At 42.3% G+C, this 22,743-nt stretch overlaps 1 protein-coding gene and 1 non-coding gene across 2 annotated transcripts in view; both read right to left on the bottom strand.

Moving 5' to 3' along the window:
* Nucleotides 1-22,743, bottom strand: part of NGR-A17 (neuropeptide receptor A17) — a 112,381-nt gene that overhangs the window by 52,604 nt on the left and 37,034 nt on the right. The gene's annotated exons all lie outside the window — the stretch shown is intronic.
* Nucleotides 15,483-15,554, bottom strand: TRNAH-GUG (transfer RNA histidin (anticodon GUG)). Its single transcript has one exon. It is a non-coding gene; the product is annotated as a tRNA-His (tRNA).

Below are 22,743 nucleotides of genomic sequence, written 5' to 3'. Positions count from 1 at the left end.
AGAATTAGTAGACAGTGAGGTAGAACGCAGAGCCTCCTTGCCACCCTCGGATGCGTTACCACCCGTCACCCCGATGGAAGTTAAAGACTTGATCAAAGACCTATGTCCTCGCAAGGCTCCCGGTTCCGACGGTATATCTAACCGCGTTATTAAACTTCTACCCGTCCAACTCATCGTGATGTTGGCATCTATTTTCAATGCCGCTATGGCGAACTGTATCTTTCCCGCGGTGTGGAAAGAAGCGGACGTTATCGGCATACATAAACCCGGTAAACCAAAAAATCATCCGACGAGCTACCGCCCGATTAGCCTCCTCATGTCTCTAGGCAAACTGTATGAGCGTCTGCTCTACAAGCGCCTCAGAGATTTCGTCTCATCCAAGGGCATTCTCATCGATGAACAATTCGGATTCCGTACAAATCACTCATGCGTTCAACAGGTGCACCGCCTCACGGAGCACATTCTTGTGGGGCTTAATCGACCAAAACCGTTATACACGGGAGCTCTCTTCTTCGACGTCGCAAAAGCGTTCGACAAAGTCTGGCACAATGGTTTGATTTTCAAACTATTCAACATGGGCGTGCCGGATAGTCTCGTGCTCATCATACGGGACTTCTTGTCGAACCGCTCTTTTCGATATCGAGTCGAGGGAACCCGCTCCTCCCCACGACCTCTCACAGCTGGAGTCCCGCAAGGCTCTGTCCTCTCACCCCTCCTATTTAGCTTATTCGTCAACGATATTCCCCGGTCGCCGCCGACCCATTTAGCTTTATTCGCCGACGACACGACTGTTTACTATTCTAGTAGAAATAAGTCCCTAATCGCGAAGAAGCTTCAGAGCGCAGCCCTAGCCCTAGGACAGTGGTTCCGAAAATGGCGCATAGACATCAACCCAGCGAAAAGTACTGCGGTGCTATTTCAGAGGGGAAGCTCCACACGGATTTCCTCCCGGATTAGGAGGAGGAATCTCACACCCCCGATTACTCTCTTTAGACAACCCATACCCTGGGCCAGGAAGGTCAAGTACCTGGGCGTTACCCTGGATGCATCGATGACATTCCGCCCGCATATAAAATCAGTCCGTGACCGTGCCGCGTTTATTCTCGGTAGACTCTACCCCATGATCTGTAAGCGGAGTAAAATGTCCCTTCGGAACAAGGTGACACTTTACAAAACTTGCATAAGGCCCGTCATGACTTACGCGAGTGTGGTGTTCGCTCACGCGGCCCGCACACACATAGACACCCTCCAATCCCTACAATCCCGCTTTTGCAGGTTAGCTGTCGGCGCTCCGTGGTTCGTGAGGAACGTTGACCTACACGACGACCTGGGCCTCGAATCAATTCGGAAATACATGAAGTCAGCGTCGGAACGATACTTCGATAAGGCTATGCGTCATGATAATCGCCTTATCGTTGCCGCCGCTGACTACTCTCCGAATCCTGATCATGCAGGAGCCAGTCACCGTCGACGCCCTAGACACGTCCTTACGGATCCATCAGATCCAATAACCTTTGCATTAGATGCCTTCAGCTCTAATACTAGGGGCAGGCTTAAGGACCCCGGTAACCGTACTCGTCGAACTCGACAAAGAGGTCGACGTGCAACCTAACCCATGCATCAGCCCGCTGAGTTTCTCGCCGGATCTTCTCAGCGGGTCGCGATTCCGATCCAGTAGTAGATTCATTCGCGAAACACTTGGCTGAGCCTTTGCTCGCCCACCTGTCCTGGTGAAACTGGAAAGGCCTTCGGGCCACCAGTAAACTTTCAATCATAAAAAAAAAAAAAAAAAAAAAGAAAACCTATTAAAAAACTAACCGACACAGTCCCGTTGAAAATTTAATTTTTAATTTGTATTACCAGCGCAAGTAGACGGTCATATTCTAAATCTGACGGCTAATGGTCGCCACCGGGCATAGCCAACTGTTTACAGTAATTTTGAGGGCCTTCTGACATAGCGAATAGCACGTTAAAAAATACTGCCAATGTGAAGCATAACTAGTGAGGGAGACCGCAAATTTTATGATACTGGCTTCATCATCATGGATTATAGAGAACAGATGTCAAGGCTATAATAAACATCTACAAGACCATGATCGCTCTGCCAAGGATAACTGACTGTGATGATGATGGCTTCTTCCAGTTCGCTTTGTCTATTCAACAGAATCGACCATACAATCAGAGATATATATAAAAATGAATTGCTGTTCGTTAGTCTCGCTAAAACTCGAGAACGGCTGGACCGATTTGGCTAATTTTGGTCTTGAATTACTTATGGAAGTCCAGAGAAGGTTTAAAATGTAGATAAATATGAAAATTAAATAAAAATAACATTTTTTTTTCCTTTTGTTTGTTTTAAATTTATTTTATACATAAATTTAGGTCTTTGATTTATCGATTGAGGCACTACGAAGTCTGCCGGGTCAGCTAGTCAGAGATAAATATTTCCACAATAAACAGGGAAAAGTTCGTGTTTATCTAGACTATTCACGTTAAGGAAACGAATGCTTGGGCGGAAACAGGTTTCCGCTGTAATGTTACCAACATCCTGCCTTCTGTTTGTACGTTTCGATAAATATTATTACGTGGTAAAACAATTTTCTTCGTTTTTGGAGATTCTTTCGGATAGCGCCATTAGTAGCGTTTTATCAGTCGTCTATAACGAATAGTTGCTTAAAGGTTAAGTGAAATATATTTAAAACCAAGTGGCCAGTGGCTAAAAAAGTTTTTTTGCGATACTTTTTGGTGGTTTATTATTGTTTGGATTTTTGAACCTTAATAAACAAATCGAATAAAATCGATTGTTATTTATTGCAATTAAGATGAGTTATAAGATTGTGCGGTGAACAGTTTAAAAGAACACCATCCATTGTAAAAGACGACTAAAGGATTCAGTGGAGAGTGAGCAGCAACATTATCTGAATATTATACCAATGCATTGCGATCACTTACTCGTAGGGTCTAATGTAAGACCATACGCAATACAATGCCACCTTACCGCCTATTGTAGCTATGAAGCTAAGTCACGCATTTCAGTCCGTCATCGACACTCAAGGTGGGTGTAAGCTTTCCAGTTGCGATAAATGTAACCACTTAAGACCCGATGAGCCATTAGCTCGCATAATTACCACAGCCTTAGAAAAAAAAACTATTAAAGACGACGATTCAGCCATATCGTACATCAAATATCGGGCACCGTAAACTCATCTAGCTTTGATTTCTGTTAAAACTATATTTATAATCAGCAGATTTTCAGAATAATCTATCATTTTTCACTAATGCTTATTACTACAGAGGAGCAAAAAGTTCTTGGTTTGGTTAAAGATAATAATTTGACAACTAACGATAAGAGCAGAAGTAGCTGTTGGCAAGCAATAGTCATAATTTGACAGAAAAATATTATAAAAATATTATTGTTACGCCGGTAAGAGTAACGTCGTATATCGCAGAATAGTCGAACGAATATCGAAGGATCTAGTAGCATCTAGAACGCTCGAGAAGTACAACGCCATCTATTGTCAAATAGCGAAAACACACAATACTCGACTTTTGTGGAATATTTTCGACGATTCTCGGGAGCAAGCAATCAATCGGAATTGAGCAGTAATCGGAACTACTCGAAGCGAAACAACTAACGGATCACCTGAAGCGAAGCGGAAGAAGTGAATTAAGAATTTTAAAGTGTTTGTGAAGTGTTGTAAGTAATAAATACAGTGCTAACTTCGGTAGATTTATTTATTTATCCCGAAACCCAGCGCTTGACGTTATAATACGCGAAAAGCTGAAATACAAATTTCATATTGTTTATTTTTATTCCCGCGTAAATATGCAAATTTCTAACGTTACAAAAAAAAAACTGGCGGAATAATTTTAAATTCACGGTCTGAATTTGGCTAAGTTATTAAGCGATCTTCACTTGTTGACTTTAATCCAAAATTAGCATATTTTCAACTGCATGAACAAGTCAATTAAAGGATTTTGACTTCATAAATAAATATTAATTTTAGATCCGTTCAATTGTATGTACGACCAGAGTGTTTTTTGTTGATTTTTGTTGTTAAATTAATGATTGAATGTTTTGAACAGCTTGATTGAAGCTTGAACAGTCATAAGTGATTTATTTTCTTTGTATTCAGTGTACGTATCAAAAATATTTTTTTACATTTATAAGTATAGATATAGCTAAAACGTCAATATATTAATGAAGGCAACTCAATTCAATTTTTGTTTGACACAATTTAAATATTGATAAAATTCAAGGAATTTCTCAATAAGCAAATCAAATCAATTAACATGACAAATCTCGTATTAATTGAGTCTGATTTTGCATGAAATTTCAATTACAAAGTTTAATTTCGACGTGGATATGAATGACGTAATGAAACAAAGTAGATTTTTATGTACCAGAGACGCATGAAGTTGAAGATGTCGAATAACAACGACACAATACAATAAATACGAATGTTGTTTGTTTTACTGGTGGTAGGACCTCTTGTGAGTCCCCACGGGTAGGTACCACCACCGCCTATTTCTGCCGTGAAGCAGTAATGCGTTTCGGTTTGAAGGGTGGGGTAGCCGTTGTAACTTTACTGAGGCCTGAGAATCTCAAGGTGGGTGGCGCATTTGCGTTGTAGATGTCTATGGGCTCCAGTAATCACTTAACACCAGGTGGTCTGTGAGCTCGTCTACCCATCTAAGCAATAAAAAAAAACCTATTTGCAAAACTAAAACTATTTTGCAAAATACATAACTATTTTTTTTCCGAATTTCAAGAACCCGATAAAATATTTAAATGTTGCCAATCCACAAGTTCTCGAAGTTTATAAAAATAAAAAAATACAATCTAAGACACACGTGTCACCGACAATATTTCCCTCCGTTTTGTTGACTTTGAATAGTAAAACTTTTTCATATAAACTGGGTTTCTGTTGAACAATACGGCATTCAGAGCAAGTTTTCCCATTTTATCAGGATTGCGGCTTCACGGTATAAAATGTTTTTATGAATTTCGAATGATGTCCGTCAGATGAAGCCACATTGTGAATAGTTTTTAAGAAAATGCTTTTAAAACGCGATTAACTACCCTGTTAAAATGATAATTACAGAATGGATCTACTACGAGTATGTCTGTTTTCCTTGACAAAATACATTATATTATTATAATATGTATTATTATTATATTTTAATGGCCGTGTAGGCAGACGAGTATGCGGCCCACCTGGTGGTGAATGGTTACCATCGCCCATGGACTTCAGCAATGCCAGGAGCAGATCCAAGCCACTGCCTACAAATGTATTAAATGTAAAAAAAAAAGATGTGTTAAATTAATAATTTATATGTATTGTATGTAGTTAAAATGCTGAATTTATTCCCAGGTGTTCTTGCGATCCAGTAATAGACATTCACTAAGCAGCTGCCCTTGAGCCGGTAAATCTCCTTCGGAGATGCTTGAGCAACTGTTAACAAAACTCATTTCCCCTGAGCCCGTGCTTTCCAACCTGGTGAAGTTGAAAGGCCTTCGCGCGACCAGCGCACCTTCGGACGGAAAACTAAACAAATCTGCAGAGCTTGCTAGTTTCTTATAATAAAGATACAATATCTATATGTATATATTTATCTACCGCTATCTCGCCTATCTTTGTCACAAATTTAACCTTAATTAGGTTAAAGTTCGGAACGAGCGTGATACCAAGTCAGTTATGACTTCAATTTTCGATTATGTACCTATCTTCGCTAGGGAAAAAACTCTTTTAAGTTTTTATATTCGTTCGAATTACGGTGATATTGTGTGTGATATTGCTCTAGGCCGGTGACGCTGATATGGTCTCTCTAGACCATCAGCTTATGTAGGATAAAAGAAAAAAGAAAAAAAAGTCAATTTTTTTATAGCTTAGATGGGTGGACGAGGTCGCAGCCCACCTTTAGTCTTAACCACTTATGGTTATTCGAGCCCATAGACATCTACAACGTAAATGCGCCACCCACCCTGAGATATAAGTTCTAAGGTCTCAGTATAGTTACAACTGCCCCACCCTTCAAACCGAAACGCATTACTGCTTCGCGGCAGAAATAGGCAGGGAGGTGGTATCTACCCGCGCGGACTCACAAGAGGTCCTACCACCAGTAGTACCACCGCCACCCCCGTACGAAAAATGTCGCTTTTATTATCGAACACATCAAACTAAGGCCACATGTGTATAAATTCCGTTTGTTTATTCGTAAAATCCACCTGTATTATTAAAACATAATTTGCCCAATTCATTATGATACGAATAAAGGCAAAAAGCATTTTCATAATTAAGTTTAATCCGAACATGAAATGCTCGCCGTAAACATAATTGGGATATAAAATTATGGTTTTACGAGTAGCCCACAATTAAGAATTTCCAAAGAGGAGTCTTCTAGGGAAAGGCTTATTAAATTTTATAGAAATTAAATGATAATTCTGTGTCCTTATTCGAAATTCGTATTTATTGTAAAGTGTTTTTTAGTTTCAAGAAGATCAACCACTTAATTTTACGTGTAAAAAACATTTAAGTTTCTAACTGCATTGTATGCTGACATTTGCACACATTAATAAACTGTTTCATGCTTGTGTTTATACGAATCTAACTCTTTTCAGCTATGTGCTAATTTGTTAATGCTGATTACTAATTTATTTGTTCAATTATTTTTAATTGTTACTTTGTTTTTATTATTATTATATGGAGCAAAGAAATTTTCCTTAAACAGTCACTGCCAGATAATCTTGAAGCGATTTCAAGGGATTTCTGGAGCAATTTTCCTCAAACTTTATCCAACTTTTTTAAATCATTCCTTAAGCGAGTTAATGTATGCCTTTTAGATTAAATAGCCGATTATATAGAGTGAGGCAGTCCTCTCAAAGCGCAGACAGCTCTCTTAAAAGCCATTTCCAGTGAATGGCAGTAAGGTTTCTGAAGCAATTTTTTATTTCACTATTTCTGAAATCGTTTTCATAGATGACCGACGTAATTTCATTTCTGTTGGCTTCCATACAGACGCGTGACAGTTCGTTTGTTTGAATACTTCGCTTGTGTTCTTTGATTATCGTGAATTGACGTACTTGTGTGATCAAAGTAACTTTGATGACTTTCCACATATAAGGGGTCACTTTGAAACCCAAAATTAAGGGATATAGTTATTCCTTACATCGTATATTGGCATGTAGTTTTAGCACTGTGATTGCCACTTAATTTTGGAAAGCAGGTCGATTTTTTCCATTAGAACGAGTTGACTATAGTTTCTGAAGCCAAAGTAACTGTTAAATGTCAACGAACTAAGAACGCTTTAAGGGAATCTCGCGTTTATTTTGTACACCTTCAAATTTTCTGATGTTTCGAATACTTCACAACTTTCCTGGTCACTTCTTATTCTTATCTTACATCTTTCTATTCTTATCTTTAAAAATCTTCTCTTCCAACTATTCTTATCTTTGTAGATCTTCTCTTCCAACTATTCTTATCTTTGAAAATCTTCTCTTCTAACTATTCATATCTTTGAAAATCTAACAATCGGCACGCAATAAATTTTATTGCATTTCAGAGACGAAAAATTTGGTGAAACTTAAACCATTTTTCTCTTAACCACACACCTAAGCGAAACATTTTTTTCTCCATTTAATTAATCCTTGAAAGAAAGTTGCGATTATTATTACCATTTTAAGTCTTAACATTTTTAAAGGAAAGTTATTCACTTGCTAATTGTTCTCTGTCCACTGAACTTTCGTTTTCTCCGATTGGAGTCCCATTTCAAAGACCCTTGGCCTGTTTTCGTGATATTTTTATGTGTTGAACTGGGTAACTTGAATACTGACGGTATGACAAATGAGTTTGACATATCCATTGTTTTTTTTTATGATTGAAGGATTACACCAGGACAAGTGGGTGAGCAAATGCTCAGCCAGGAGGGGTGGGATTTGCTAACAACTGCCCGAGCGCCTCCGAAGGAGATCTAGCAACATTGCTTCGCGAATGAATCTACTTCCGGATCGGAATCGCGACCCGCTGAGAAGATCCAACAAGAAACTCAGTGGGCTGATGCATGGGTTAGGTAGCACGTCGACCTCTTTGTCGAGTTCGATGAGTACGCGTATCGGGGTCCCTAAGCCTGCTCCTAGTAATAGACCTGAAGGCGTTTAATGCAATGGTTATTGGATCTGATGGATCCGTAAGGACGTGTCTAGGGCATCGGCGGTGACTGGCTCCCGTATGATCAGGAGTCGGGGAATAGTCAGCGGCGGCAACAATAAGGCGATTGTCATGACGCATAACCTTATCGAAGTACCATTCCGACGCTGACTTCATGTATTTCTGGATAGATTCGAGGTCCAAGTCGTCGTGTAGGTCAACGTTCCTCACGAACCACGGAGCCCCTACGGGTAGCCTGCAAAAGCGGGATTGTACGGATTGGAGGGTGTCTATGTGTGTGCGGGCCGCGTGAGCGAACACCACACTCGCGTAAGTTATGACGAGCCTTATGCAAGTTTTGTAAAGTGTAACTTTAACGTTGCAGTGGTGCATATTATAGCTCTACCTCATTCACACGTTCGTTTTTACACGAATGAAAATCTATCGTATGAGCATCCAGGTGATTGTACGTTAAAATAACGAATACAAGGAGAACGTGCAGGACGATGCCGTGTGAACCCAACCTTACGCTGCTTACTTCCTACGAGATTAAAACGTGTTGCGTTGCATAGCGTGTATCTAACACGATAATGTACAAAACGAATTCACATATAAAATTAAACAGGATACCTACTTATCTCACGTTACAAGCCCACTGAGTTTCTCGCCGGATCTTCTCAGTGGGTCGCGTTTCCAATCCGGTGGTAGATTCCGGGAAGCACTGCTCTTGTTAGGGCCAGTGTTAGCAACACTCCCGTTCGAGCCCCGTGAGCTCATCTACATGTTAGGGCGAAGCTGAAATAGCCTCTCAAGGCTATCAGCATACGTAGGAAAAAAAAAACTCGATCGAAACTGGCCCGTAACCAGAGCGTGCATCTTTGACATCAAAATTTATGGATTGAAAACGCTTAAACCAAATTTATGCTACTCTTACAGACACTGCACTAGGTCCATAAACATCGCAAATTTTTTTCACGGCTTGCGTTGCATTTTCACCTTTTTTGTAGTAAAATTTTAAAATGTATCGAATTTTCTTCATTAGATTCACTCATCTTTACAGTACGAAAAATAAACAAAAATCACACATTTTCCTAATATGATTTTAGAATTATCTTCTTTAAAATTTAAGCTTTTAATGATACCAAAACCAGCCAAATACAAATAGTATAGCCAACGAGATTTTATTAGAAGTTCATACAAACTATAATGCGAAAAGACTTTTTCCCCAACCTATTATTATAGTAATGCTACCATAAATCTTGCGCAGTTTTTAATGTAATTCAATAATTGATGCTGTTCAAGTAGAATGAGCCTATATAGTATAATATATAAATTTCAATGTATTTATTTATTTTTATGTTTCTGATTTTACAAACTGACAAAGGGTACGGCTTCCACCAACCGCCTTTTTTTTCGGCAAACCGAACCGGTTTAATTATTATATTGGAAAATAGTATATAAATATACATTTGTTGTAAATTTTGATAGCGCGATTCAGGTTATTATCAAATACTAGCGGCCCGCTCCGACTCCGCTTGGGTATTTAACAAAAATTTCAACGATGTTGGACGTTGTTTTATTTTTTTAAATAAAAGAACACTTATTGCGGCATAACTATAATAGTTATATATACTTAGGTATATTATAGTTATATATAATAGTTATAATACGTTGTCGCGACCCTTTTTGTAATGAGTTCTACAAAGTCGTAGTACATTATTTTATTCTATCATCAATAGTTTTCGCAGGGCACGCGATGTAAATAATATTTTAGGTAATTTTTATACACCTTGGGTTACATTATAGGTGTTTTAGTAAGGATCCCTAATTTTTTCAAAAAAAGATTATAGCCTATGTCACTCGGGAATAGTGTAGCTTCCAAACAGTGAAATAATATTTCAAATCGGTTCAGTAGTTTCGGAGCCTATTCCATACAAACAAACAAACGAATCTTTCCTCTTTATAATACGAGGGCTGCACTAAAAGTATCGGGAATGGAATATTTCCACTGTTCCTGTCATATTAAAATATTTTTAATTGAAAACTCCTTGGTTTTAAAAATCGAATACCATTTATTTATTTAAAAAAATATTCTCGGTCTTGTCACGAGGTTTTGTCAAACTTGTTTAGTCGTTGAGAAAATGGAATTAACTCGAGAAAATTCAAGAGCGATGATTTATTATGACTTTCGAAGTGATTTAACACAAAAACAGTGTGTTGACCGGATGATTTCTGCATTTGGTGATGAAGCCCCATCCAAAACCACAATTTATCGCTGGTTTGCTGAGTTTCAACGTGGACGTGTCAAGCTCAGTGATGATCCCCGTCAAGGTCGTCCAAAAACTGCAGTCACCCAAGAAAACGTTGATGCTGTGCGTAAGCTGATTGAGGAAGATCGACATGTGACATACCGTGAAATTCAGGCAACTTTAGACATTGGCATGAGTCAAATACAAATAATCTTGCATGAACAATTAGGTGTAAAAAAGTTGTTTTCCCGATGGATACCGCATTCGCTCTGTGAAGAGCAAAAAGCGGCTCGTGTTACTTGGTGCGTCAGAACTCTCGAAAGATTCCACGCAGGATCCTCAAATGCTGTATACAACATTGTATCAGGTGACGAATCCTGGATATACGCGTACGAACCCGAAACAAAAAACCACTCACGAGTTTGAGTGTTCGAAAATGAGTTAAAGCCAACAAAAATTGTTCGTTCACGGAGTGTTGCAAAAAAAATGGTGGCCACGTTTGTCTCCAAAACCGGCCATGTTACGACTATTCCTCTTGAGGGACAAAGAACGGTTAATGCAGAATGGTATGCTAGTATTTGTTTGCCACAGGTCGTTTCTGAACCCCGTAAAGAGAACTGCAACCGCCGCATCATCCTCCATCACGACAATGCGAGTTCTCACACCGCGCACAAAACAAAAGAGTTTTTAGAACAAGAATTATTAGACCATCCGCCGTACAGCTCCGACCTAAGCCCTAATGATTTCTATACTTTCCCTAAAATAAAGAATAAATTGCGTGGACAGAGATTTTCATCACCTGAAGAAGCTGTGGACGCCTACAAAACGGCCATTTTGGAGACCCCAACTTCCGAATGGAATGGTTGCTTCAATGATTGGTTCCATCCACTGAAGTAGGAAACCTGTGGAAATGAAACGTCAACCAAAAATTCGTGCCACTGTGACGTCATCTGACCACAAAACATGGCGGTTTTAGTGCTGTACAAAAGATTTCAATGTTATCAGGTTTTATCGATAAACGTTCTTGGCTCATTTTATTTTAAATATTGTTGAGTATTATTTATTTGTAGAATTACTTACTATAATTACTATACTTTAATGGGAAGTAAGTAGGTATATTGTTATGTGCAAATATGATATGATTTAGATGGGTGAAATTTAAGACAAGTTCGTCCTTCGAATTTGCCAAGTAAACGATATGATGATTTTTAAAAGTTGCTACCCTGATTTTATAAAGTCGTCGTTTGTCGCAAAACATAAAGATATGGCGTAGTACAGTGCCATCTGCCCATTTCTAGCATTCTAAATGTTATCGTATTTTGAGTACGTGTTTTTCTTAGACTATTACAATCTATTTTGTTTTGCTGACTCTAAAGTCCGTAACACACTACCGCAGCGCACCTCAAGGAAGGTGCGCCGCACCATCTGAATTACTTTCACTTGAGAGTGATTCAAATTTTAAACTTATCAAGGGACCGTGTGAAAAAAAAAACACCTACAGAACATTTATTCAATATTAAAAACGTCATTCCTTGTAACTTCCTCTCTAAAATCACTTAATTATTAAATATTTAACGAATTTACAATAGTGTTTTACTCACTGCGGAATAAAACTATTTTATTTAAATAGTTCCGAAGAGATTTTGTCGGTAGCCTTTTTCCCGAAATATCTAAACCGAATGTCTAAATATGTTTTGATGACATATTTTAAAGAGGTATTTATGATTAGTGTCATGATCAATAGATTCCGACCGAAAAATGGAATTTTTCGGATGAGGGCTCCATAATGAATTTAAATATACATAGATAATAGTTTTGGGGCATCGACTTTCTTGAGATCCTATAAAATACGTTTTAATTATTATTTTTGTATGTTCTAAGCATGATAAATTATGAAATTTTATATAAGCAATCATATTAAATCGATATCAAAGTCAATAATTAATGTACAACCCAAAACAGACGGCCGAACTGACGTGACAATGACATTTGGTGCGCTCAACATGGCGGATTTTCGGCCTCATTAGACGGAGACGGAGATATTTACGTATATTCATGTTTCATATTATGTACGCACTGAAATACTGTTATATTGTTTTCCTGCGAGTTAAAGTGCTGAGTAAGAATGAGATAGATATATGTTTATGTGTGTGCCTTCAAAATGGGTGCTATTCATATAAGCAATTGTACGTATAGAACAATGTGTCGTGTCCCTACTACCTAGTCAGGTCATAAGTATTGTCACACAGTAAAAACTTTTCTTTTAGAATGCTGGCCACAAAAAAGTTTATTGAATTCGAATTTCGAATTGTTCATGAAAATAAAAATGTATACTTTTAGAATTTTACTCATTTTTAAATATGGAGTGGACGCTTAAAGAAGACCGTGTTGCAGTTATTGCGTTGCATCGTTACTGTTACGCGCCAATTCAAATTTTTATCATACTGAAAAATTTGAATATAACCAAAAGATTCGTTTATTGTACCATCAAACGATATAATGAAGACTCTAGTGTAGATGACAGGTCAAGAAGTGGTCGCCCTCGGTCTGTTAGGACTCCAGCAGTGATAAAAGCTGTGAAGGCGCGAATTCAAAGAAATCCCAAACGTAAGCAGAAACTGTTGGCCCTTCAGATGGGGTTAAGCAGAACCACGGTGAAAAGGGTGTTAAATGAAGACTTAGGGCTTCGGGCATATCGAAGAAAAACAGGACATCGTTTGAATGCTCGTCTAATGGACCTAAGACTGAAGAGATGCCGCGCTTTGTTGAAGCGGTACGCGGGAAAAAAATATCGGGAAATTCTTTTTTCGGATGATAAAATTTTTACCGTAGAAGAGAGCTACAACAAATAAAATGATAAAGTGTACGCACATATTAGTGAAGAAGCGAGCAACCGTATTCCGCGTGTCCAACGAGGTCATTTTCCATCCTCGCTCATGGTATGGTTGGGAGTTTCTTATTGGGGCTTAACAGTGGTACATTTTTGTGAGAAAGGTATAAAAACGAACGCAGTTGTGTATCAAAATACAGTCCTGACGAACCTTGTGGAACCTGTTTCTCATACCATGTTCAATAACAGGCGCTGGGTATTCCAACAAGATTCGGCGCCAGCTCATAGAGCGAAGAGCACACAAGACTGGCTGGCGGCGCGTGAAATCGACTTCATCCGGCACGAAGACTGGCCCTCCTCCAGTCCAGATTTGAATCCGTTAGATTACAAGATATGTAAGATATACAATTTCGCGGAGAATACTTCGAAAAGCAATAAATACATTTTTAAATAGTAATGTTGTGTCACTTCGTTAATTCCCGAAATTTTCAGTGCCGCCTAGGTATTATAGTATATAAGTAGACAATTCACTTGTCGCTTTAGAGACAATTACGACAGTCAATTCGACAATACGCCAATAAACTTTTCGTGGATTTTTCGAAAAAGCTGATTGTCACATTAAATATTAATCTTCTACGATCGAATCGAGTACATTAGTCAGCGTTGGGATCGACGGCAGAAAAAAAATAAAACAAATGGTTTGTTTACGTGACTTCTAAGAAACTCAATAGTCGCCGCGTCGTGGAGGGAGCGTAAAACATTTTCAGAACAATATGGCCCCTCTGACTAATAGTCACACGCATTTGCATTCAGAGCTGTGAAACGGGTTTGCTACAAGAATAAATAATTCCCACTATAAAGTGTAATATATTTATGAAATGAGCTTAAAATTAATTCATTTCACGTCTGTGTTACAATTTTATTTTATTTTATTTAAATTACAATTACTATCGGAGGGAGTTACTATACGAGCAAATGTTTCTAATCAACTGCATTGTGACGCTAAAAAAAAAAAAAACTTTTTTTTGGTAATTTTTTTTATTGCTTAGTTGGTTAAGCGAGCTCACAGCCCACCTGGTGTTAAGTGGTTACTGGAGCCCATAGACATCTACAACATAAATGCGCCACCCACTTTGAAATATAAGTTCTAATGTCTCAAGTATAGTTACAACGGTTGCTCCATCCTTCAAATCGAATCGCATTACTGCTTCATGGCAGAAATAGGCAGGGCGATGGTACCTACCCGTGTCGACTCACAAGAGGTCCTATCACCAGTATATTCCAGCTATTCCAGCTAGGCCCGGACGGGTAACAAAATTACATCGAATACATTATATTTTACTGGTGCTAGGTGGTAGTGGTGGTAGTGGTGGTGGTGGTGGTGGTGTTAGGGAGTGCTATGAGCACTGGCACGGGGAGGTGCCGCAAACCTGGTTATTTTTTTATGACAAGCAACTTTAAATATCAGTTTGTAATATGGGACAATTACACTGAAAGACAAAAATACTAGTAATATAATAAAAAAAAAGATTAAAGCATCAGGCCTAAAGGCGGGTGGCGGCATTTACACTGTGACAACATTGTTTGCCACGCTTTCTGATGGTAAGGGTGTATGCAAGTGCCATTATACAGTACCATTGAGAGGTTGAGAAACTAGGAAAGCATTCCATCACTTTCCAACTGGCTTACGGTGGACCTGTTGACGTACAATAGCAATGAAAAAAAAAAACTTTGACAATGTTACTGACTTTGACCGCTAGTAGGTATCAGATACTGTTACACCAGCGGTTCCTTTCCTCATTACCTTTATAATTAAATAAGAACATTAATATATCTGCAATTTATAATTTCATCCATTTGACATCAAAATTTCCTGATTGAAAACGCTTAAACCAATTTTGTGCTACTCTCACAGACACTGCACTAGGTCCATAAACATCGCAATTTTTTTTCGCGGCTTTCGTTGCATTTTTACCTTTTTTGTAGTAAAATTTTAAAATGTATCGAATTTCTTCATTAGATTCACTCATCTTGACAGTACGAAAAATAAACAAAAATCACACATTTTCCTAATTTGAATTTAGAATTATTTTCTTTAAAATTTAAACTTTTATTGATACCAAAACTAGCCAGATACAAATAGTATAACCAAAGATATTTTATTACAAGTTCATACATACTATAATGCGAAAAGACTTTTTTCCCAACCTATTATTTAAAAAAAAAGTAACTCCGCCGCGACAGTGCTATTATCACTGCCGTGACCAGGATTCGAACCTGGGTTACTACGGCCACAACGTAGGGTCCTAACCACTAGACGATCACGGCTACCGGAGCTGGTGATGAAAGACACCAAACACTCGCTTATAATGTCCAAACTGGAGCACTTTCACCGTTACGTACGGTATTCTGTTAGGTCAAAAGTCTCCATGATTTTCGATGTAATTTGTGTCTTATTCTCTGCGATATTAGGTCGAATTATTAGTGTGCCAGTATATACCTTAGTTCGATTTGTATTCGAAGTTCATAGGCAACAAGAATTCGGTTATATCTGTGTTTTGTATCTTAAATACATTCGCAGTACTAGATTGAGGAATCATTTCGAATATCATCAAGCCCTTTTTGACCAACGTCCTACCAACGCCATTAAGTGTACAATATAGTATTATCAGGTTACAATTTCACACAATCATAGCGCCGGTGTAAGGTACTAAGATCTTACTACGACTAATTCTACTTTTTCTTTTGTATAATGAAAGGAAAAACGGCCGAGCTCTAATTACTGTTCGTGGAAATGAATTGTTGCGGTGATTTTTCATTTGTGTTGCTTCATTTTGTTATTAATTAATTTTCTTGTCTTCCTGTTTATTTTATTGACGTTATTTTTTTAAGGGATTTTATGACCTGGTAACTGAGACCTTTAAGTCATGTCTTATTTTATTTTATATTCATATTTTTATGAAAAATGATATTATGGAGTGAAATGCAATGAAGATGATTAATTTGAGACATTAATCAACTGGGATGAAATTAAATGAAATGAAATGGGATGAAATATAATCTCTAAAAATCTCTAAAAATCTTTTTTCAGTGGACTTTTTGGAGGATCCCGAGAAGTTAAGGAGATAGGGAGGGCTTTGGGCTTAAGAGAAGGCTTTGTTTCATTTTCCCACATTTGTGCACTTTCACAGATATTAAACAGTTAATAAACGACCATTATTACACATTTAAACCCGAAGAAACACTAAATAGACAAAATAAAACAAATCACACAACTTCACTCCTCGCGTTCCCGCCAAAAAGTCCTTATTGACGCTATATTAGATTTATGGACCTTGAAACGTTAAAATGATATTCTAATCGTGACCGATCTGGATTAGGAATAGAAACGTGATACTTTGCAGCGACTGGGCTGCGCCTCTCGCATTGCTGACGACCATGAGCGACAGTAACCATTCACCGTCAGGTTGATGAAGGTGCTAATCGCATTTTAAAAAACAGGTGATTCAAAGGTACATTCCTTACGCTAGTATACTAGTAGTAGTAGATCGTTTTTTTATTGTTTTGATGGGTGGACGAGCTCATAGCCCACAGTGTTAAGTGGTTACTGGAGCCCATAGACATCTACAACGTACGTGCCGTCACCAACCTTGAAATAAGACTTCTAAGGTCAGGTACAGTTACTACCCCATCCTTCAAACCGAAACGCATTACTGCTTCACGGCAGAAATAGGCGGGGTGATGGTACCTACCCGTGCGGACTCACAAGAGGTCCTACCACCAGTATAAATAAAGTAGTAAGTAAGAATGGTGATTCATTCGCCATACCAGTTCCGATTGCATCGCCTTACAGTCCGGACGTGTTTTTACGAGAAACTGTCGCTGCCGTCGCGATCTTGTGTCTTGAGTTTCGCTGCATTGTCGTTGTCGCATCGATCGCGGCATTGTTGCGAATTCTTGACGCACTATCGCTGGCGTCGCGACCTTGGGTCGTAAAAGCAACTCGAACTTGTCGATTGTGCATTCGTAACGACTTCACATTATCACCCACTCATGTCATTTATTAAATTTATTTATTTATTCGGCGAGCAAAACAGTCTCTTTCGAGACTAACCCCCCGCTGAGATCACCGCTTGTTGTGGCATTCTCACAACCCAGTGGGGCCCCACCTTCCCAAACTCCACCCCAATCCTAGCCGACTGCCGTTTTCACGGCAAAGGCACTCCCCCCCCTTGGAGCTGGTAAAGCTCAGGGGGTGAACTCCTACTCAGGGGACTCGCCTTTCGGCGAGTGTGCCTTAAGTCCCGGGGACGCCCCCCCCGGGCAAAAACGTAAGATGGAAGAAGAACTTTTAGGGTTTCTCGGGTTACTTGCCGAAAAGTACCCGGTGTTATCCAACCTCACGGCCGAATTCGCGGCCTACAGGGCCGCCCGCGCGAGTCCCGCCCCGCCCGCGTCCCTCGCCGCGTCATTTCGAGCCGCGCAGTCATGCCCCGCCCCCAAACCCAATTTGAGCGCACGTACGCACGTAGCGACTCACGAAGCGCCTAGCGCCAACGAAGCGCCTAACGCACCCGCGACGTCATTCTCGCCAATATCATCCGTCGCGTCGTCGGTAATAATTAACTCAGATTCAGACTCCGATACCGGATCGGAGATGGACTTCGAGTCCGCGACGAGCCCGCAGCCCGGAACCTCGGATGGGTTCCAAACGGTAAAACGCGGGAAAAAACGTACTCGCGCCGTGGAGTCCCGGAGCTCCACGACAAAACAAACCAAGTCAGCGACTGCCTCCCGTCCGCAGGTAGTCGTGACACCGGAGTCGGACTCCGGCCGCCGCGCAACCCCACCGCCGCGTCCCAAGCCCGCATCCGCGCAAAAAACCGTCGCCCCGCCCCCGCTGATTCTCCAGGAGAAGTCAGCGTGGAACCGCGTCTCCCAGGCCCTTCAGGCAAACAAAATAAATTATACCCATGCGCGTAACGTCGCGCATGGGATTCAGATAAAGGTCGCAACGCCGGGCGACCATAGGGCCCTCTCAGCATACCTCCGAAAGGAGAACATAGGTTTCCACACCTATGCTCTTCAGGAGGACCGCGAGCTCCGCGTAGTAATACGCGGAGTTCCGAAGGAACTCGACATAGAGTACGTAAGGGAGGATCTGACCGCTCAGTCCCTCCCGATAGTAAGTGTGCACCGGATGCACAACGGCCGCGACAAAAAACCATATAACATGGTTCTAGTCGCTCTAGAACCAACCCCGGAGGCCAAGAAAAAGATCGCATGTCTCGCGACAGTATGTGGCCTATCCGGGGTTACCATTGAAGCCCCCCATAGACGTGGCACTCCCGGACAGTGCCACAGATGCCAACTATATGGCCACTCGGCTCGGAATTGCCACGCGCGCCCCCGCTGCGTGAAGTGTCTCGGCGATCACGCCACGGTAGATTGCTCGCGAGTTAGGGAAACCGCGACCGAACCTCCAAGCTGTGTCCTATGCCTTAAGCAAGGGCACCCCGCGAATTACCGTGGATGTCCTAGGGCTCCGCGAAAACGTCCGACCCACCCAGCCCCCCGTACCGTCGGCCCAAAGACTTCGGTGCCTTCAGCACCGAAACCCGCCTTCGTACCGGCTGCGGTTCCCACCGTATCGGCGTGGAATAAACCGCTGCCGTATACGAGGTCGGGAACACAAACCGCACCCCAGCCCCCGCTCGCGACACGTCCCGCGCCGCAGCCCCTGCTCGCACCTCCCCCCGCGCCCGCGTACCGTCCCCCGCAACCCTCAGCCGTCAACGACTTCACGCTCGTGCGCGACTTCGTCACGGCGGTCAACTTCGACCGTCTGCGATCGTTCGCAGACGCGTTGCGAAGGGCGGTAAACCCCGAACAACGGCTCGCGGCCGCGTTCGATTACATGGACGTTTACGAGTCCGTGGCCCGTACTTTCTAAAATCACCGGTAATCAATGGCGCAAAACGCTAGAGAGAAACCATATTCCCTTACGTTAGCATTCTACAATGCTAACGGACTCGCGCGACAACGCGATCAAATTTACGAATTCCTCCGCGACAATCTTGTAGATATTCTGCTAGTGCAGGAGACCTGCCTGAAGCCCTCGCGTCGTGACCCGAAAGTCGCGAATTACGTCATGGTTAGGAATGACAGACTCACCGCCTCCAAAGGCGGGACTGCCATTTACTATAGGCGGGCCCTGCACGTTGTCCCTCTCGATACCCCCTCGCTCTCACATATCGAGGCGTCAGTGTGCCGTATCTCGCTGACGGGACACCAGCCGATCGTCATCGCATCCGTTTATCTCCCCCCGGACAAGCCCCTTCTGAGCAGTGACATCGAGTCACTGTTCGGCATGGGAGACTCCGTCATCCTGGCAGGCGATTTAAATTGCCACCACACTAGGTGGAACTGCCACAGTTCAAACATAAATGGTAGGCGTCTCGACGCGTTTATAGACGACCTTACCTTTGAAGTAGTCGGTCCCCCAACTCCAACATGTTATCCGTATAACATCGCGCTCCGTCCGAGCACTATAGACCTGGCACTGCTGAGGAACGTAACTCTGCGCTTGCGTTCCATCGAAGCAATGTCAGAGCTCGACTCAGACCACCGACCTGTCGTTATGCAGCTCGGTCGCCCCCACAACCCAGTCACAGCTACGAGGACCATGGTGGACTGGAAGAAGCTGGGCAAATGCTTAGCCGATGCCGCTCCACCAATCCTCCCCTGCGGCCCGGATTCAACTCCCTCCCCCGAGGACACAGTCGAATCCATAAACATCATCACGGATCACATCTCTTCCGCGATCATAAGATCCTCAAAAGAAGTCGATGTGGAGGATAGCTTCCACCGCATCAGACTGTCCCCCGAACTTAGGAACCTCCTAAGAGTTAGAAACGCGGCAATCCGGGCCTACGATCAACTTCCCACGCACTCAAACCGGATTCGGATGCGTCGTCTACAGCGGGATGTAAAATCTCGCCTAAGCGACGCCCGAAATGAGAATTGGGATAGTTACTTAGAAGGACTCGCGCCCTCTCATCAAGCATACTGGCGACTAGCAAGGACTCTCAAGTCCGAAACTACCGCTACTATGCCTCCTCTCGTACGCCCTTCAGGCCAACCACCGGCTTTCGATGACGATGACAAGGCAGAGTTGCTGGCCGATGCACTGCAAGAGCAGTGCACCACCAGCACTCAATACGCGGACCCCGAATACACCGAGGCAGTCGACAGGGAGGTCGAGCGCAGAGCTTCCCTGCCACCCTCGGACGCGTTACCCCCCATTACCTCTGACGAAGTTAGAGAAGTAATAGACAACCTTCAACCTAAGAAGGCACCCGGCTCCGACGGCATCCGCAACCGCGCGTTAAAACTCTTACCAGTCCAACTGATAACAATGTTGGCTACCATCTTAAATGCTGCTATGACGCACTGCATCTTTCCGGCGGTATGGAAAGAAGCAGACGTTATCGGTATACACAAGCCGGGCAAACCGAATAATGAAACCGCTAGTTACCGACCGATTAGTCTCCTCCCAGCGATAGGCAAAATTTACGAACGGCTCCTTCGGAAACGCCTCTGGGACTTCGTTACCGCGAACAAAATTCTAATAGACGAGCAGTTTGGATTCCGCGCCAAACACTCGTGCGTACAACAAGTGCACCGCCTCACGGAGCACATCTTAATAGGGCTAAATAGGCGTAAACAAATCCCGACCGGCGCCCTCTTCTTCGATGTAGCGAAGGCGTTCGACAAAGTCTGGCACAACGGTTTGATCTACAAACTGTACAACATGGGAGTGCCAGACAGACTCGTGCTCATCATACGAGACTTCTTGTCGAACCGTTCGTTTCGATATCGAGTAGAGGGAACTCGTTCTCGTCCCCGTCATCTGACTGCCGGAGTCCCGCAAGGCTCCGCACTCTCCCCGTTACTATTTAGTTTGTATATCAACGATATACCCCGGTCTCCGGAGACCCATCTAGCGCTCTTCGCCGATGACACGGCTATCTACTACTCGTGTAGGAAGATGTCGTTGCTTCATCGGCGACTCCAGACCGCAGTAACCACCATGGGACAGTGGTTCCGGAAGTGGCGAATAGACATTAACCCCACGAAAAGCACAGCGGTGCTATTCAAAAGGGGTCGCCCTCCGAATACCACTTCGAGCACCCCACTCCCCAGTAGGCGCGTAAACACCTCCGCCGTTAGCCCCATCACTCTCTTTGACCAGCCCATACCGTGGGCCCCGAAGGTCAAATACCTAGGCGTCACCCTCGACAGAGGGATGACATTCCGTCCCCACGTAAAAACGGTACGCGATCGCGCCGCGTTTATACTAGGACGACTCTACCCAATGCTTTGTAGACGAAGCAAACTGTCCCTCCGTAACAAGGTAACCCTCTACAAAACTTGCATACGCCCCGTCATGACGTATGCAAGCGTAGTGTTCGCTCACGCGGCCCGCACCAACTTGAAACCCCTTCAGGTAATACAATCCCGATTCTGCAGGATAGCCGTCGGAGCACCATGGTTCCAGAGGAACGTGGACCTCCACGATGACCTGGAGCTCGACCCCGTCAGTAAGTATCTACAGTCGGCATCGCTGCGCCACTTTGAGAAGGCGGCACGACATGAGAACCCTCTTGTCGTGGCCGCCGGAAACTACATACCCGATCCTGTAGACCGTTTGGTAAACCGTCGACGTCGCCCAAAGCACGTCATCACGGATCCTCCTGATCCACTAACGGTGCTTTTAGGCAATACAAGCACCGGTCACCGTCCTCGCCGAACCCGTCGCTTGCGACGAAGGGCTCGACGAGCGAATTAACCCACAGACACAGCCCACTGAGTTTCTCGCCGGATCTTCTCAGTGGGTCGCGCTTCCGATCCGGTGGTAGATTCTGCGAAGCACTGCTCTTGCTAGGGCGGTGTTAGCAATTCTCCGGTTTGAGCCCCGCGAGCTCACCTACACAAGCTAGGGTAAGCTGAAATAGCCTCTCAAGGCTATCAGCATAGGTAGGAAAAAAAAAAATGGTGATTTATTGTTTTACGCAACGTTCTTGAGTGATGTAGCTTAGTGTCTTCGCGGTCGGGTTTTTAATGAAAAAAATCTCAACCAGCCAATTTGGTCTCTATTTTAGTATTAAATTAATGATAGAGCAAGGCCGCATTCTAGGTATGTGCACACATATTTTAGACAAACGGTCGTTGCTGACGTCTATGAGTGACGGAAATCATTCACCATTAGGGGATGGCCATGTACAGGTCTGCTTATAACGGCAAACCGGGATTAGAGTAACAACATTAGAAACTATAAATCAATTCAAATTAAGTTACTCGACCAAAAAACAAACACTAGTCTAATGGGAAAAAAGCAATAGTTCCCACGTGTAGGAGTTCCGCGTGCTGTCATGTGCAATGATTTGTTATTAATACGCTTTTATTAGCTTCAAACGGATGTATCTTTGTATGTTATGAAATTTTGAACATGATT

The sequence above is a fragment of the Bombyx mandarina genome, chromosome 05 (assembly GCF_030267445.1).
Source record: "Bombyx mandarina strain Sakado chromosome 05, ASM3026744v2".
Classification (NCBI taxonomy): Eukaryota; Metazoa; Arthropoda; class Insecta; order Lepidoptera; family Bombycidae; genus Bombyx; species Bombyx mandarina.
Note: the sequence above shows the minus strand (reverse complement) of the source record. Positions and strands in the feature narration are given on the sequence as shown.